General features: G+C 33.6%; 1 protein-coding gene across 5 annotated transcripts in view; it reads left to right on the top strand.

The window, feature by feature from the left end:
• Positions 1-2,286: 2,286 nt before the first annotated feature.
• LOC144449898 (talin-1-like) overlaps positions 2,287-20,690 on the top strand; it is a 209,060-nt gene continuing 190,656 nt past the window's right edge. For 3 of the 5 annotated variants that reach the window (XM_078140446.1, XM_078140447.1, XM_078140443.1), the window contains exon 1: positions 2,287-2,401. The gene's annotated coding sequence lies outside the window, so the exon portion shown is untranslated. Of the gene's footprint in view, positions 2,402-10,743; positions 10,762-16,817; positions 17,016-20,690 lie in introns of those variants that run through there. The other 2 variants (XM_078140445.1, XM_078140444.1) reach the window with 2 other exon arrangements.

Raw genomic sequence — 20,690 nt, 5'->3', positions numbered from 1 at the left:
TCAGCGAACCCTATAAAGATTCATTTCATCAACATATTTTTAACTACGCCCTCTACGGTCATATAGAAAGATCGTAATGTCACCGATGTAAGATAACAAAACCTTACGTGCGTACTTGATGCGAGATGAGAGAGAGAGAGAGAGACGAACGGACAGACATATCCATATTTACTACTGTTTATTTGGGCCGGTATCACATTGTATGTGAGTAAAGTTATACAATAAAAATAACATGTATGTATGTATGTATGTATGTATGTATGTATGTATGTATGTATGTGTGTGTGTGTGTGTGTGTGTGTGTGTATGTGTGTGTGTGTGTATGTATGTATGTATGTATGTATGTATGTATGTATGTATGTATGTATGTATGTATGTATGTATGTCTTTAATCTCGAAGTAAAAATAAGAACCATAGGTCTTTTAACGTCTGCTCCGATTTGTCAACTTCCGTTGCATTGCTTAGAATCCATGACAATCATCGACACCGATCCTAATACGGTATAGTTCTACAGACATCCGACAGTTGTGTCAACATCCGGTTCACTATACAACAACTAACACTGAAGTAAAGCACTTTCTCTATGGACTATGTGCTACACTCATTTAAAGCATTCATATCAAGTGTAAAAGTATACTGTTTCAATTGGTTTATTTACAAGCCCTGTATGTGACCTTTCTAATATGGTCAATTAGCAATGAAACGGTATACCTTTATACTTGATATGGAAGTTATAAATGATTGTGGTACATACAGAAAACGCTTGACTTTGGTGTTATGGGTTGTATGTACTGCATGTCCGGTAAGTGACACAGCAATAAAGGAGCCTTCAGTAATTAAAGGGAGGGGGGATCAGACCCGGTCTGTTGAATAAAATATAGTTTGGATGCCAACGTGGCGTGGTTTCTAACTAAACCACTGCGAGTAGAGGTGTAAATCGTAATGATAGACTAAATAAAATCCCCTCCCCTGATTCAACCGTTCTATAAAAAAGTGGCACTCCTCTCAATTTCCTTTCTCTAAAACATGACCATCCCCGTCCAATAATTAAAATAAAGAGATGGGTTAAATTTCACTGTCAGACATGGAAAAGGGCACGAGTCCTAGAATCAGTAGTAAGGACTTGATCCCACCGCTGCCACCACATGGATAGTTTCAAAGGACCTGGCATTTATTGTTGTGGGAAGGCGCTGCATTAATCAATACTGCTGTGTTTGGATCTTAGTTGAGCTGAAGGCCAGAGCTCCCAAAGACTACATGGGCACACTCCCATCACATCACATCACATCGCAGCGCATCGCATATCATAGCATAGCATCACATCACATCACAGAATATCGCATCGCATCGCATCTCATCGCATCACAGCACAACACATACTTCACATCACATCATATCACAGCACAACATAGCACATCGCATCGCATCGCATCGCATCGTAGCACTTCACAGCGCATCACTTCGCATCGCATCGCACCGCATGACATGACATGACATCGCTTCACATGACAACTAACAATTGATTCACTACAATGTTTACAGCAGTGATTTGACTGATATGCCCTGATATTGATGGCTGTTTTCCCATCCCACTGACCAATACAAAAAATCCCCCTCTCACCGAAATATCGTATAGGCCTAGCCTACTAATATTTTTTGCACGAACACCTTTGTCGGCTACACTTGACAAATATGCATATAGCCTGGACTCTAGACTAGCGCCTGGTTTGTTTCAGCTACGACCTTCTAAACTCCAAGTCTAGGGCGCCAGCTAACATAATTGTCTACTGTACTGATAAATTAGCTGACAGTATAATAAAATATATGGAAACATTAATGTAGTCTGTAATAAAGATATTAATTCTTAAAATGTGAAACTTAAGTTTTGTTGATGTAACAGATGGGAAAATATTATCACGTGCCTCTTTATCAATAACATAAAAAACATCTTTGCGGGTCATTTAAAATGTCTATTATAAAATTCCTAGTATTTTGAAGAAAAAATATATTACATATCTTATACGATCTGTGGGGACCGTGCGCTCGGGTAATCGACGGCGGCGCGGTGGTCAACAAGGGAAATCGTTCATAACACTGGTCGCGGTGAGCTCACTGAGTTCAGATCAAAACTTTTCCGTAGGTTTGAGTCGGGCGATGACCTTGTGCACGAAAACTATTGTACATATTGCCATAATAGGGTTATATCCTTTCCGAACACACGCTGTTTAGTGGCAATGAACTTTGAGAGAATAAAAAGCACAACATAAACATCGGAAGTGAGTTATGAGTGACCACCGCATTTGCATGATAAGGATGGGCTCTTCCTTAGTGACGTCACCATTTAAAGCCGCCATTTTGAAAAGGGCAGGCAGGGCAAAGACGGAAGAAGTTCGCAGCACGGTAAGTTTAAGATTACCGCCGTTTTCGCAAGGGATCGGGCATTTTTCTACTAACCGTGATAGTGTGTTATGTGTGAATAGTGTGCGATTAGTCTCCGATGGTCTGTTTCTGGAGTGAGATGCGATTTAGAGAATTACAAGCGTTGAAATCTGGGTCATTTGATGGGACGCTCGCACAACTCCAGCGTTGAATTCCCTCACATATAGGCTCCCAGCGAGTGGTCGGGAAATATAGACGTTACTTCGTGACCTTGCATTTTTGTCTAGATGCAGCGATTTTCACAATAGGTAGAGTTTCGATTTAACCATGTGGTCCACTTGTGTTGCCATGGTATTGCATGGATGCGTTTGCAAAGGGCGAACGCAGTCACGCCGCTTTGCAGACGCTTCGACTAATTGAGTCCGGGATCTAATTATCTGAGTGAAAAGCGAAGTAGCCCAACCCAGGAACTGCCCCTTGCTTTAAACACAACCAAGTGTATTGAGCAATGACCCTTGGAGAAGTTTATCAAAACTAGAACTAATCTGTCTTTTCTTTGAGTCTGTTTAGTGTAAAGTTCCCCTCGAGTGCCCCATCCAGTGATCGAGGGGTAAACCGAATCTTGCGTGTATCTACAATTTATAACGTATTGAATTCCTTACATATTTCGGTTTGATGACTGTTTATAAACTCATTCGTTACTAAAATCGCTACTGAATGAAACATTTTTTAGACAAAGTGTAAAGATTAGGTTAAATGTGAAATAGACATCTGATTGAAAAGTAATAATAACAAACTGTGACAAGATTATATGTTTTCAAAACAACGTTTTACGCGTTTATAAACATTCACTAAAATTGAGTCATAAAGGTCAGAGGTCATGGGTCAGCAACAAAGTGAATCAGTCATTAATTAGAACGTTGCCTTGAGGAAACTTGTCTATAAAAATTCCTGGTTGTTGAGTTGACAGTCTCCAGAAAGTAAGTTCAATGCAGTTCATTTTAAAGTTTAGTCTGCTGACAGTGTTGTTTCAATCATTTGCATCTTCTGTTACAATCTGTTCTGTAAATGACAAATTTTGTAGTCTGCTAGCAAAATGCACTCAGTGCATGGAAGCCTGTCTGGTCAAAAACAGGACAAATTTCCATAATTGTAAAAAAAGAAATGTATATAAATTTTGAACAAAATTGATTATTAGGCATTGTGGTTCAGGCACATAATATTGTTATCATTTTCAAGAAAAATATGGGAAAACCATAATTTTCAAAAATTATTTCATAAATATATTTATTGAAATTGTTTGTTGTTTTGATCCAAAATGTTGATGTCATTTGAAAGATTAGGAGTATTGCAAGGTGTGTAGTGTAGAATGAATCTAAATTAATCCAAAAATTTATGGAATATGAAAAAAAAATGTTGATATCGTTTGAAAGATGCTCAGTGTTGCAAGGAGAGTAGCTCAGAATGAAACTGAATTAATCCAAAAATTTATGGAAAATGAAGGAATTGTTCAGATATTTTTGTGTTGCATGAAGTCCTGACAGTTTGTGAAATATAATGTTAGAGGTAAAATGTTGATATGATTTGAAATATAATGTTAGAGGTAAAATGTTGATATAATGATTTGAAATTTAATGTTAGATGTAAAATGTTGATATGATTTGAAATATAATGTTAGAGGTAAAATGTTGATATGATTTGAAATATAATGTTAGATGTAAAATGTTGATATGATTTGAAATATAATGTTAGAGGTAAAATGTTGATATGATTTGAAATATAATGTTAGAGGTAAAATGTTGATATGATTTGAAATATAATGTTAGAGGTAAAATGTTGATATAATGATTTGAAATTTAATGTTAGAGGTAAAATGTTGATATGATTTGAAATATATTGTTAGATGTAAAATGTTGATATGATTTGAAATTTAATGTTAGAGGTAAAATGTTGATATGATTTGAAATTTAATGTTAGATGTAAAATGTTGATATGATTTGAAATATAATGTTAGAGGTAAAATGTTGATATGATTTGAAATATAATGTTAGAGGTAAAATGTTGATATGATTTGAAATATAATGTTAGATGTAAAATGTTGATACGATTTGAAATTTAATGTTAGATGTAAAATATTGATATGATTTGAAATTTAATGTTAGATGTAAAATATTGATATGATTTGAAATTTAATGTTAGAGGTAAAATGTTGATATGATTTGAAATATAATGTTAGAGGTAAAATGTTGATATGATTTGAAATATAATGTTAGAGGTAAAATGTTGATATGATTTGAAATATAATGTTAGAGGTAAAATGTTGATATGATTTGAAATATAATGTTAGATGTAAAATGTTGATACGATTTGAAATTTAATGTTAGATGTAAAATATTGATATGATTTGAAATTTAATGTTAGATGTAAAATATTGATATGATTTGAAATTTAATGTTAGAGGTAAAATGTTGATATGATTTGAAATATAATGTTAGAGGTAAAATGTTGATACGATTTGAAATATAATGTTAGAGGTAAAATGTTGATACGATTTGAAATTTAATGTTAGAGGTAAAATGTTTATACATAAGGAAAATTATAATGATTCCAGTGCAAGATGAAATTGAACCAAAACAAAAAGTTATAAAATATGCAATAAAAGTATATTTTGGTGTCCAATAGTTTAGTCCCTGAAATGCTATATGAATTTTGATAGTCAAAAATATCTATCCCAAAATGTAACTGAATTAATCCAAAAAGTTATGAAAAAAACCCCAGTTCAAATACATTGGTGACATGCTCTTTAGTCTTGACAAGGTGTCGTACTGTGCTTCAGTTCTGACAACGTTTGAAATGCTATCAGTGAAGGTATGTTGATGAAGTTTACACAGTATCATACTTCATATTCTTAAAATATGTCAAAACGTGATATTGGATAAGATATCAAAGGCATGTCTCTAGTGATGTATATCATTGACAATAACTTGTCAAACTGTCAACAAACAAAGGGAGCCAGCAATAACCACAATTGAACCCATATAATACCCTATTGTTACAAACAATTGTATTGTTATGTAAATGAGAGTATCCCTTTGTTGAACCCTGGAACTGTCAAGTGTTATGTTCAGTTCTTATGTGTGTTTGATGTAAACAGTAATGACACAGGATATAGTGATAATCTTCACCACATATATTTTAAGAGGTACAAACTCAGTTTATATTTTTTATTCAAGTGAAAATAATTAAAAGATAAAAGTTAAAACTACATTCCAGTCTAATGTTTGTTAGTGCATGTCTTCAATGACATTACAATTGTTCTGGCATTGTTAAAACAATTGATTGAATAGTTGAGATTTCCTGAATCTGTTTTGATATGTTTTGATAAAATTACGTCAGAGCACATATATAATAATATGTTTTATTTCTGTACTTTGGCCACAGGCCTATGGTACGACAAATATAAAAATTATGAAAAGAATAAACAAAGAGCACATATACTACCATACATTTTATGTAGACTACCAAATTAGCAGTAGTCCAGTCAACTACTAAACATTGAGTAGAAAATTGTAACATGAAGTTTAAGGAACCATTCACTTGGCGAAATCTAACAACCAAGTACAGAAGTTGAATTCTAGTTTTGATGAATCATAGATATTGGACTCCTTTCAGACATATTGTGACTAAAACTAATTAATAAAATATGTGAAGGAAGTGACATACTCAGCAAAAACTTGCCCTCAGTATGAGTTGTATAACATGAATTTAGGTCAGCCATTCCCACCCAGAGACTTGAACACACATGTTTTATTACAAGGGTTGGCAAGGGGTAGTTTCGTAAGTTGTCCAGGGCACGTAGACTAAACATTGTATCTAGACTACCAAATTAGCAGTAGTCCAGTACACATAGACTACTAAACATTGTATCTAGACTACCAAATTAGTAGTAGTCCAGGACACATAGACTACTAAACATTGTATCTACAATGTAGACTACCAAATTAGCAGTAGTCCATATAGTTCCCACCTAGAGACTTGAGCCTGTTTTATTATGGACAGGAAAGCAAAATCACAGATTGCGATATAAATAAGGTAATTTTTTTTTGTGCTAGGAATTGCTTCCAGAGATTTTCTGTTATGCAGACAAATGCACACAAACACACCAGCTAATACATATTGTATATAAGTGTTTATATCTGGATTTATGATTTATATACTGTTGATTGACCCTTAACTTGCTTCTTTCCAGATCAGTTGATCAAAGGTCAAACTGTTTCATTTCACACTGACCTATTTACCAATTCTTGATATTTTCGGGTGGTGGTGGTGGTGGTGGTGGTGGTGGTGGTGGTGGTGGTGGTGGTAGTAGGGGAGGTGTTGTTGTTGTTGTTGTTGTTGTTGTTGTTGTTGTTGTTGTTGTTAGATTTTTGGATAATCTTATCTTTATCAAAAGTATAGCATTGAAGATATTAGCATAACCCTATCATACCAGTAATTCATTACAATGTAATAGTTTACATTGAAATCAGAAATATCTAATGATTGTCAAATTTTAAACTTGTCAATTTATTTAGTCATTTAGCAAACTAAACCATAGAATCTAGTATTTACTTAACTGTCTATTTAAATAATTCAGTTATCCACATTTCATTTTTTTTCCTGTCCATCATTTACTATCTATTTGTTCCATCTTCCTGTCAGTGTTTTTATTATTTAAGGTTTGTGAATCCTGGTGACAGAGACTGAGGTCAAATTATATAAAACTTGTATACTTTATACAAATATAAATGATAGTTACCATGGCAATGTAGTGGGTTTTATTGGGATAACCTTTGAAGAAATGATTCAGAAATCAAGTTAGTTTGTACCATACCACCCTTAGCAAAAACACTGGCAGGGAACCCTTGTAAAATGACATGGGAACTCAGGTAGATATTTCATACGTGTCAATTTTTTTGACTAGGTTTAAGTTTCTTATAAGTATTGAAATATTCTCCAGTGACAATCACAGTGTAGCTGTATGAGAATTAGCTGCACCAAAAATATCAAAAAATGGAAAGAAAAAACCCCAAAAAACTATATTTAGTTTCTTAATTTGTCACATGAACAAGTGAGTTGATATGATTGTAGAGATATTGGAATACAGCAAGGGGAAATAGGAAGGATACTGCAATAATATACAAATGAGTTGATATCCGGTTAGATAATTCTACAGTAACCTTTGACCTCAAATCAGGTACTTGTACATGACCCCTGACCTTAAATCAGTTACAATATAAAAACAATTAAAGATCAAAGGAGAACCGAAACACGTAAATGTTTTTGAAAAACAGCAGTGTTTATTTTGAATTCTTACAAACTACTAACATAATCACAAAGTTTATACAATTGTACAAGAAGGAAATTGTAAAGATCCGCTCTAATAATGAAAGTTTTAAATCTTTTGTGAAATATACATTGTGTTTGTATAAAAGTTTAAGACGTAATTATGTACTCACTCATTGTGGACTGGAAAGCGTAAAGAATGAACAGAAGATCTTGTATATTGCTATGTCACGAAATTTATTGTATAAACAGATATGAGTCACTGGTTCTCATCAAGTGAACCTGAAATGTGCTTTGTAGAATGGTAGCTAAAAAAACAAGAAATTCAAAACACAATAAGATAAGATGTAAATTATCAAGTCACATGATTAAGTCACATGATTAAGTCACATGAACAAAAGGATTAACAGTCAATGTACATGTAACTGGGACAGTATTAAAGGGCCATGTTTCAATACCAGGTCATCACATTGTAAAAAATGATTTCAGTCCAGCACGTAATTTATTCCAACTTATGCGCTCAGGGAAGTGTTACCATTCGATCAAATCAGGTTCTAATCTCACATTGTTTAGATTTTACCCAACTGCATATATATATATATATATATATATATATACATATTATGACAATATCATATCACATTAGTATTATTGTTTTCTATAGTATTGTATGTTGTGAAGGTGTCATTGTAAACACAGGGATGTATGTTGTGAATGTGTCATTGTAAACACAGGGATGTATGTTGTGAATGTAATTCTAAACACAGGGATGTATGTTGTGAATGTACATAGAATTCTAATACTTTGAGAAGTTTAAAGCTTGTAAATGAGAACTGCAAAGACACCTTGTCAGCAGTTTTCATTATGTGTGACTGGTGTGCAAATGACATTTTCTTTGGATGACGGCATTTTTAAAATGAAATCTTTGGAACATGAGTCAAACTCAAAAATTTACCTAAGGGTAAGTCTAGTCAGCCTATTTCTGATGTTACTATTCTGGTATGAGTTGCTGAAATCAATTAAGTATGGTTTTGGGTGATAAAATATCACCATGGTACATTACTGAACTTTGAAATCTTGTAAAGAAGCCCTTTGTGCAGTTGACATACAATGGATGTTTGGCCATTTTTGGATTTCTTGCAAGGTTTTATGGGAAAACCAGTAGCAATGACATCATCTCTACCAATGTCTTGACTTTTCTTGGCAAGACATGACAAAGAGATTGTAATAAAAGTGATGTCAGCTTTCAGTGAGAAGTGATTTTCACACACATACAGACTTGTAGTGTTACCGTCTTTTTTTTACCACCAGTGATATTACCATTTCTCTGATGTAGCCATAGAGGGCATGCATTTTTAAAAAGTATTTTGTTTAATCAAAGAAGTTGGTCATGTCATGAACGGAATAAAATATATAAACTATTTAACATTTACTTCCTAAACCTATCAGCATTGAATAGAACGCTAAGAGAGACAATTACAAGAACGCTAAGAGAGACAATTACAAGAACGCTAAGAGAGACAATTACAAGAACACTAAGAGAGACAATTATGTATTCAATGGACACAATAGCATGTAATTATCTAACCCTGCCCTGGTTGTCATGTGTTGATGTGAACAGGATATCAATTTACAATACAGTATTATACATGTACAGTTAGAGTAGAGCCAAAGAATTCCTGTTTAGCACAATTGAATAGGCATGGTGACATACATATGCATGTATGTGTGCATGTACACATGTATCTGTGTGCATGCATGCATGCATGTCTGCGTGCGTGCGTGCATGTATAAACGATCTAAATTAAAGTAAAAAATAGCGAGACCAATTGCCTTGGTAATTAGTTTTAACATTAATTAAAGGGTGTGTAGATGGAAAAATTGTTCAAATAAAAAAGAATGCATCAGAGATGTGTTTTGTGTCCTTTGATATGGAGAGATTCTCTCTATTACTGTGTTACTGAACAGATGAACATCTTTGAGGGCATCACATATATTGACATGTAGTTGATATACATGTAGTGGACTAATGGAGAGTGTGACTTGGCATTATAAATAATGCTGCATATGTGTATACATGTAGTGGACTAATGCAGACTGTGACTTAGTATCATAAAGAATGCTACATATGTGTATACATGTAGTGGACTAATGCAGAGTGTGACTTGGCATTATAAATAATGCTACATATGTGTATACATGACTCATTAATTAGATACATCTATGTCAGCTCATTTATCCTCAGATGGTTTTCATTATATTAATTGATAGCAGTAACATGTCTGAGAGCGAATCACACGACTGATAGCCAGTCACATGACTGATAGCCAGTAACATGACTGATAGCCAATCACACGACTGATAGCCAGTCACATGACTGATAGCCAATCACACGACTGATAGCCAGTCACATGACTGATAGCCAATCACACGACTGATAGCCAGTCACATGACTCATAGCCAGTTACATGAATTATGTACCTGTTCCTGTCAAAAGTTTACAAATATGATTGATAAATTATATTTTAACATCTAATGTTCATGTTAATATTAATCATTATATTTTACACGGATGTAGCTGATTTTAAAATTAACAGGTAAAACCAGCAGGAATAACTTAAATACTATAACTTATTAAGGGAGACACATGAATTTGTTTAACAATGGCTCTATACATGTACATGTAGTACAGGGTTCCTGAAGAGATAATTGGCAAGAAATTGCACTGTAGGTGGTTGTTTTTCCTCCCCGGCTACCATCTCTTCTCTATATCCCAGATATATGATTATTCAGTGATATGTATGCAAAATATGACACTTATACAATAACAGTTTTCATATGTGTATATTTTAGGTAAGCTGATACTGCAGTTGCCACTGCATTATTTGGTTCTACAAGTTTCAGTTTTGTGTCTATCTTAGGTAAGCTGAAACCTCAATTGCCACTGTAATAGTTGGTGAATACAAGTTTGTTTTGTGTCTATTTCAAGTAAGCTGAAACTTCAATTGCCACTGTAGTATTTGGTTCTACAAGTTTCAGTTTTGTGTCTATCTTAGGTAAGCCGAAACCTCGATTGCCACTGTAGTATTTGTTGAATACAACAAGACTGTTCTCATGTTACCACCTAATCCAAACTATACATACCTCAATTGCCACTGTGGTTCTACAACAAGTTTCAGTTGTGTCTATTTTAAGTAAACTGAAACCTCGATTGCCACTGTAGTATTTGTTGAATACAGCTGTATCTGTTCTCATGTTACCAACTAATCCAAACTACACATAGCTATGTTATGAGTATTAAATACCAGCATTGTGTATTGAACCCATTCACACACTGTGACAAATCAATACATCCACACACTAACTGGTACTCATTGCTTCATTGATGTTCAATTTACCATAAACTTATAGTCAAAACAGACCACCTACCTAGCCTCCACTAAAATTGAGTTTTGTGAAAAGGATGTCAAAATTAGGGGTCACGACCCCAGTGACCATGAATCTATTCTGTCTTACTCTACACACAGACAGTACTGTATAAATGGTACAGACGTGTGTAGCCCTTCAAATGCTAAATGAATTACAATGTTCTGCCCACTAAACTGTAGAGAAAGCATAGTGTTAAAATCCATCCTTGCTACCCTGGCTGCCTTGCTTCAAAGGTCTTGTGCCATTGCTTCAAAAGTCTTCTGCCATCATTTAACTTTAGTAATCTTTGATGATGTCGAGAATGACAATGTTATAATCAATACCCTCTAAGCCAATTTGACGTGCCACTGACACACAATTTCTAGTGATGTACCAAAGTTTGGTGTTCGCTATCTCTTACTATGTGATGACTCACAAGAAATGCCAGTTTTTCTCATTTTGACTCACATTCACAACCACAAAATTTGGCTATCATTAGAGGGCACTTCACTGATTATTTTCACATGAAGAGAAATGGATGATCTTCAATATATATGTACAAATTAATATACTAACATACAGACAGAAGGTAAAAAACCTCTGTGTGTCCTTGCCTATACTTCCACTTAAAGGCCCATAATACAATCCCAGGTTCTAGCGTTATCTTTGAGCAATATAGATTATATAGGATCACTAACCTCCCTAGTGTGCCATATATTTGGTTTATAAATTGTGTAATTCATTTTATGTTATCTTTGCATTTTGATACCTTTATTGTTTAATGGGCTGTGATAGAGTGACTCTGAGTTAGATAAGATAGTGCTGTGATAAACCACATGGGCTTGGAGTGACAAACAGCTTCTTTTTTCATGATTTCACAGATTTCTCAAATTATTTTTCTTGTTTTTCAAGTAAAGTTTTGTTACCATTGGTCCATCTGTAGATGTTTACTCAGGTAGAGTAATGTGTTAATTTGGCAAATAGCCTGTGAGTTTATTCTGGAATTAGCAATGTATGAATTAAATGCAAAATTGATAAGCTCTGATAAGACAGTTATATCAGTAGGAAATAACAAAAGACACCCAGAAGTAATGATAATCATGATGGTAATATTTAAAACTTTATTTGAAATATAGAGAAAAATATGAAGAAGTTATGAAAAAAAAACCCTATCATCCCTCCTGGCCCCTGTGGATAAACCTGATACAGGTACATGTACTAAGGTAGTCAATATTGGCAGAGGATTCAATATATTCATGATAAGTCTCACCTGTACGTGTTCAGTGGGATGAATCTCTGATATAGCTATTCATAGATTGAACACAAATAGTGAGAACTAAGCATACATATATACTAACACAACATGGTTAGGACAGCTCTGTAGATTGTGAATTAGATTCAGTCAGTTTTCAGAATAATGACACAAGTTGTACATGTACTGTAGAGTTGAAGAATTGCTTTCTGACTGAACTAGTATCAGACTAGTACAATGTATCTTGCTAGCTCAATACTTTACTGTTATAACATTGTTTGTTTTTGTAACTGTCAGTTTATGTCAGTACCAAACCAAATTAATATGGTACTAACACTAGGCTGGCACTAACACCTCACCAGTATGTGTTAGCAACTGGAAGGGTTAATTTCTGCACCAGTCCTATGTTAACACCAGACTAGCTCAGTGCTGGCACTAGGTGGCAATAATACTTCACCAGCATGTGTTAGCAACTGGAAGGTTAATACAAAAGGTACGTGCACCAGTCTAGGGTACACCCCAGACTAGCTCAGTGCTAACACTAGGCTGGCACTAACACTCAATGTACTTCCCTGGCATGCGTTAGCAACTGGAAAGGTTAATACGTGAACCAGTCCAGGGTATACCCCAGACTAGCTCAGTGCTAACACTAGGCTGGCACTAACACTTCACCAGCATGTGTTAGCAACTGGAAAGGTTTAATATGTGAACCAGTGCAGGGTACACAGCAGACTAGCTGAGTGCTAACACTAGGCTGGCACTAATACACAATGTACTTCCCTGGCATGTGTTAGCAACTGGAAAGGTTTAATATGTGAACCAGTCCAGGGTATACCCCAGACTAGCTGAGTGCTAACACTAGGCTGACACTAACACTTCCCTGGCATGCGTTAGCAACTGGAAAGGTTAATACGTGAACCAGTCCAGGGTACACACCAGACTAGCATAGTGTTTCTCACCAACTGCTAACAAGCTAGCAGATTGGAATATGATTCTTGAGGTGTACTGCAGTTATAAATTCTGTAAAGGAATGTTGTAGTGGATCAAGTACACACAATAATAAATAACAGTATATAAAGTCAGTATAAGATTTAACTGTAATGAATTCAAATAATAATAACAAATGTCTGAGTTGTAAATTTTATCAAGAATATTGCAAGAAAAGAGAACCCTGCATTAACAATTATTTATACAGCAATAAATATTTAAGTCTGGTAAATAACATGGACATAAATCCTGAAAAGAGATTTACTGAATGATACAAATTTATTTACTTTTTGTCAAATTTATAATAACATATTTACCATAGTATTACAGTTAAGGTACTTGTAAAATAACTAATCAGGATTTGAAAGAGTGAATATTCATGGAGACTGGGTTCTCAGTTACTAATGAAAATGTCTACTCACAGAGAAAGAATGAATATTCATAGACTCAGAGTTCTTGGTTACTAATGAAAATGTCTACTCACAGAGAAAGAATGAATATTCATAGACTCAGGGTTCTTAGTTACTAATGAAAATGTCTACAAAAAAACCACCCCTGACAATACTGATGAGATTTTGGCGACAATTTCCAAGAAATGTGTCTATTGAGACTAGAATTATCATTGGTAACAATAAAGAATGAATCCTTCTATAGTATATTTGAATCAGAATTTTACCTATAGGGGATCTGGGTTGACTTTATACGAGATACAGTGAAAATATTTTATTTGTAAATATTATGATAAACAATATACAATGTATTATGATAAACAATTTTAATGTAAATATTGTAAATTTCCCTTTCTCGACATTGTGTTAGAAGAGCCTTTGACTCAACATTTTATCGAGTTAACCCCTTCAATACTGAAAACATTCCCACCAAAATTGTTTGGACAAAATTCTTGTTTTACGTAAGTTTTTGGCATATATCAACTTCATTTTAGACTGGAATTAAAGAAATATTACTTCCTAATAAAGTAATATTATTGTAATTATGAAAATATTCATATAAATTGGGTCCCCATATTATTTAAAACTCGTCTCTAGTCATGAAAGGGTTAAAGTCAAACAAACAAACAAACAATGTACAAATGTTACCAATCACTTGATAAACATCAGTGATAAATGATCTAAGCTGAGCTTTAATTTAGTTAAATAAATTTTTTGGATATTGATAAATGTAGAAATTTATAAATTGTATTTTAGATTATTGTAATAAAGGAGGTAGAAATTGAACTAATTATAGGGTGAACATTCTTTAGAAATTGACCTGGAAATTGAGATATATTTACAAGAGTGAATTGATTGAATATTGAAAAATATTAAATTTGTAAATTTTGTAGAATTTTGTTTTGACATACAGGATATATTGAATTAATATAATTAAAGTGGCCATATGGATGAAGATTGGTAGATATTTTGGATTTTTTATTTAAATTTTTTTTCTCACGCTTCCTACTTGGGAAAAATCAATTTGAAACAACATATTCCAAGTCCTTGCTTGTAACTCAATAATATGCAAGAGATTAATGTACGTACAATAACAACCTTTTAAAATTTAACACATTTTTGTTTTTTTGTTTGGCTTTTTGCAATGTATTTAGTTACAAATACAGACTTTGTTAATGTTGTTTCACATTGGTTTTCAAGTAGGAAGCCATGATAAAATTGTTTTATGAATTAAAAATAAATACCAAATTCTCATCCATATGGCCACTTTAAATTAATTTTTGGCTTCAAGCATTGTAAAGCACACAAACACAAACAAACATTATGTGCAAATATTTATTATTTTATTATATAATGTGGAGGAGTTTAGTTTATCATAGACCCTCCACCACTGTTATGTTCCCCTGATGTGAAGGAAAGCTTGACAGCTAATTCACATAATTTATGCAATTCATTTGCATATTCATAATTTGTCTAAACTTTGCAACATGTTTTGACAATTGAGAGTAAACTAGAAACTAACTAATTTACATAATTTATGCAATCATTTACATAATGTATGCCATGCATTTGCATATTCATAATTTGCCTAAACTTTGCAGCATGTAACTAGAAACCCAATAGGTCTAGAATTTTAAAGCTGCAAGTTTAAAAAATAAATTGTCACATATATAGAATAGAAATTGACAATATAGATCGAACGTGTCATGCACAGAAAATGGCAGAGTACATGTTGATCAAATGTGCTATACACTGAAATTGACAATATAGATTGAACGTGCCATGCACAGAAATTGACAATATAGATTGAACGTGTCACACACAGAAATTGACAATATAGATTGAACGTGCCATGCACAGAAATTGACAATATAGATTGAACGTGTCACATACAGAAAATGGCAGAATACATATAGATTGAACATGCCATGCACAGAAATTGACACAATAGGTGGATTGTGTCATGCACAGAAATTGGCAGAATAAATCAAACATGCCACACACAAATACCAAGAGCCATGCAAACTGAATTAGTTGGGGAATGATGTAAATTATGTATTGGTTCTGAATATTTCCAGTGTCCCTAGCTGGAAAATTACTTTGTTAAAAATGTTGATATGCTTGGCATCATTTTTGGGTCACTTTTGACAAGCAATAAATTCAAGATGTATGTCTAGCATTTCTTCCAAGAAACTAAATTTCATTTGATACATTGTCAGCGCTCGTAGATATGCATCAGATCACATAGAAGTGATAGGTAGTCACTGTACACTGTAAATGACACACTTCAAACAAATGTAGTCGACAGGAAGTGACCTTTTTTACATTCCTTCCAAATTTAGTTAAATAAAATTTCTTATTCTTCCTCAGGTTTTTGGTACTTTTGAGTTTATTTTAGGACAGAATCATTAAACTCATCTTGAATTATGAATCAATATCGAAATTTTGATGCAAAATAAATGAACTTTGCAGAAATTTCATTTAAAAAATGAAAGGTCGTACAGGAAGTGAAGCTCACATATACTTTCCCTCCAAAATTTGTTGCTTTTTGTAACTTTTTCCATATTTCAATTGAATTTTAGACCAGAACAATAAAAAATAAACTTTGCATTTGATTTAGTGTCAAAATTATGATGTAAAAATGATAAAATTTAAAGAAATTAACTTCTTTTTGTATTTGTTCGTACATGTCTGGCTTGATAGGAAGTGAAATGTACTGGTACTCTTAAACTCTTGTCTGTGTGTTATTCATAGGCTGACATGTGGTGTGAATAACTGCACATTCTTGTGTTGTATATGATATTTATCTGTCTAGAATGTCAACAGACAGGATATAACATAATATTTCCATAAGCTCTGTAGTAAGAGACATAATCGAAGACAGTGAATGTTCCAGAGAGGATAACATGAGCTCACCAAGGAAAGTGTGGTTTCACAAAATTTTGAGAAAACACTGAACTTTTTGGATGAAATTCATTTATCTCTAAAAGATATAGTGAGCAAACTGTTTGGAAGTACCAGGAAGAGGGTAGTATTACAAAATTTGATAAACAGTCACCAGCTCTGTTCAAAGTTTTGTCAGTCTGGTGAACACACAGGATATTTGAGAAGACTGTGGAGTCGTAGTCTGCTTGGTCAGTAATAGACTGCAGTGTACATGTACATGTACATACACAGTGTGACACAACAAGACTACAGTTGTAATTTCAGATCTGTAAGTACATTTTTTTCATGTAATCAAAGACAATGAAATCCATGGTATTGTTCTTAAATGTCATTGGTTTCATAAGTTTGAAGGTATATTACATTTGTGTAAATTCAAAAGAATTCTGAATACTTTTAGTGGTGTGTAAATGAATTAAGTTTCATACATTGTAAGTTTGAATGTACATGTACATTAAATTCGTGTAAATTCAAAAGAATTCTGAATACTTTTGGTGGTACGTAAATGAACTAAGTTTCATAAGTTTGAAAGTATATTACATTCATGTAAATCCTGAATACTTACATGTATGGTGGTATGTAAATGAGTTTGAAAGTACTTAGTATATTAATTCCTGTAAATTCATCAGATCTTTGAATAATTATGCAGGAATTATGTAATTCAGTTAATTTGCATATTAAATTATGCAAGTAATATGTAAATTTGTAAATGAGCTGGATTTCATTAAATTTGAAAGCATATTAGTTGCCATCAATTCATGAGAAGTTTGAATATTTATGTAGGGATTATTTAGATTGGTTCATCTGCATACTAAATTATGCAAGAAACGTAATCTGCAATTATGCGAATGATCTAGGAAGTTTGAAAGATGTAGTAATTCTTGTAAATTCATGAGGTGGCATATTTACATGTATGTAGGGATTATGTAAATTGATTAATTTGCATACTAAATTATGCAATTATGTAAATGATCTAGATTACAGACTGATATCAATATGCTAATGATAGATGTACATGTAAATATATATGTATATTTTTTAGAACAGAAGAGAGCGTTGCGTCTACTATCTAGTCTACTTTTACAAGTAATGAAATCCTTGAATTTATGAGAAATGTGAATATTTATGTGGTGGATTATGTAAATAGGTAATTAAATAGTAAATTATGCAACTAAATTAATTTGCATATATAACTCACTATGAGATTATATGCTACCAAATTTATAATTAGCTAATATAATAATATAATATAATAGCATGATGTGGATACAATGTAGCTCTATACCTACATGTATACAATGTAGCACTGTGCCTATACAATGTAGTAATGTTGATACAATGTAGCTCTGTACCTAAACAATGTAGCACTGTGCTGTATGATTTTAGAATGGTTTGTCCATTAAGAAAATAGCAGTTAATCATTTTCATCATTATAGTTTTAAGTATTAAAGTAAGACCAGCTGTAACGTGAAGTATTTTAGTGTATGAGGAGTTAATTCAATCAGGTAACAGACACAAATGTAGATAGACAATGAATTGCCATCCCCTAAGATTTGACACTTATAAAAGTACATGTAAGTAGAACACTGATGACAAATTTTAAGTAAAGAATTCTCTACCTACAATATCATTTTATCTCATGCTAGAGGGTCAAAATAGAACAATAAGTTCAACTTATTTTAATGCACACCTGTATGTATACTATAGTAATGCTTGTGAAGTGTGTGTAACAGAAGCTATAGCGTCAATCAAGAAATTGAATGTTTGTTATTTTTATGATGCACCTAGGCAGTAACATTTTAACTACTTTCATCAAGTACCTTCTTCTCAGATTGTTGCTTTTGCAGTTTTTCACCCCAATAATTGTAACTGTACATTTCAGATGTGGTTTTGCTATTGTTACCATGGCAACACACATATATGTCACAAAATGACATGTTCATAAATGCAGTGCTCTTGTAAATTAGTGTCATAAATCTAATTTGTCCTTGTGCTAGTAACTGAAGAATTATACTTTGAATGTATCAGTTTGTATTATTGGTATGTTTTCTAATCCAACATGAGGCTTTGTCAAAAGTCTTTGGAAATTGTGAACCTACTTACCTACTTATCAACCTTTAACATAAAATGTAATAGTCCTTTTGTTAGTTACTGAGGAATGTATACAACACTTGAAGAATACATTTGTAGCTATGTTATGAAATGGCATACACCCGAGAAATAAGAATTGTAAACTATTAATTTGTTCAGAAAAACATAAACTCATCCTCAATTTAAATCAAGATAAAAAAAAAAACAGGGGTCACCAGAGAAATGTATGAAATAGAGGTGAGAATGTTATCAATTTTACGCCATTTAAAAATCAAATATGGCTGCCAAATTCAATATGGCCGCCAAATCCAATATTGCCACTGAGTACTATCTGGATTAAACATTAGGTGTGAAAAACAGTTGTCTGACAAAGTTATAGAAAAATTTGGTCCAGAACAAAAGAATAATCCTATGTAATCCTCATGGTGACACTAATAAGATAACATTAATGCAAAAACCTGGGATTGAAACCCTGGCCTTTAACTGATAAGATAACATTAATGTGAAAACCTGGGATTGAAACCCTGGCCTTTAACTGATAAGATAACATTAATGTGAAAACCTGGGATTGAAACCCTGGCCTTTAACTGAAAAGATAACATTAATGCGAAAACCTGGGATTGAAACCCTGGCCTTTAACTGAAAAGATAAAATTAATGCAAAAACCTGGGATTGAAACCCTGGCCTTTAAATGATATGATGACACTAATGTGAGAACCTGGGATTGAAACCCTGGCCTTTAACTGAGAACATAACACTAATGTGAGAACCAGGGATTGGAACCCAGGCCTTTAACTGAGAACATAACACTAATGTGAGAACCAGGGATTGAAACCCTGGCCTTTAACTGATAAGATAACACTAATGTGAGAACCAGGGATTGAAACCCTGGCCTTTAACTGAGAACATAACACTAATGTGAGAACCAGGGATTGAAACCCTGGCCTTTAACTGATAAGATAACACTAATGTGAGAACCAGGGATTGAAACCCTGGCCTTTAACTGAGAACATAACACTAATGTGAGAACCAGGGATTGAAACCCTGGCCTTTAACTGATAAGATAACACTAATGTTAGAACCAGGGACTGAAACCCTGGCCTTTAACTGAGAACATAACACTAATGTGAGAACCAGGGATTGAAACCCTGGCCTTTAACTGATAAGATAACACTAATGTGAGAACCTGGGATTGAAACCCTGGCCTTTAACTGATAAGATAACACTAATGTGAGAACCAGGGATTGAAACCCTGGCCTTTAACTGATAAGATAACACTAATGTGAGAACCTGGGATTGAAACCCTGGCCTTTAACTGATAACATAACACTAATGTGAGAACCAGGTATTGAAACCCTGGCCTTTAACTGATAAGATAACACTAATGTGAGAACCAGGGACTGAAACCCTGGCCTTTAAATGATAAGATAACACTAATGTGAGAACCAGGGATTGAAACCCTGGCCTTTAACTGATAACATAACACTAATGTGAGAACCTGGGATTGAAACCCTGGCCTTTAACTGATAAGATAACACTAATGTGAGAACCAGGGATTGAAACCCTGGCCTTTAACTGATAAGATAACACTAATGTGAGAACCAGGGACTGAAACCCTGGCCTTTAAATGATAAGATAACACTAATGTGAGAACCAGGGATTGAAACCCTGGCCTTTAAATGATAAGATAACACTAATGTGAGAACCAGGGATTGAAACCCTGGCCTTTAAATGATAAGATAACACTAATGTGAGAACCAGGGATTGAAACCCTGGCCTTTAACTGATAAGATAACACTAATGTGAGAACCAGGGACTGAAACCCTGGCCTTTAACTGATAAAATAACACTAATG

Source organism: Glandiceps talaboti, chromosome 19, assembly GCF_964340395.1.
Source record: "Glandiceps talaboti chromosome 19, keGlaTala1.1, whole genome shotgun sequence".
Taxonomy (NCBI): Eukaryota; Metazoa; Hemichordata; class Enteropneusta; family Spengelidae; genus Glandiceps; species Glandiceps talaboti.
The sequence above is the reverse complement of the archived record's forward strand: the minus strand, read 5'-3'. Positions and strand labels throughout refer to the sequence as shown.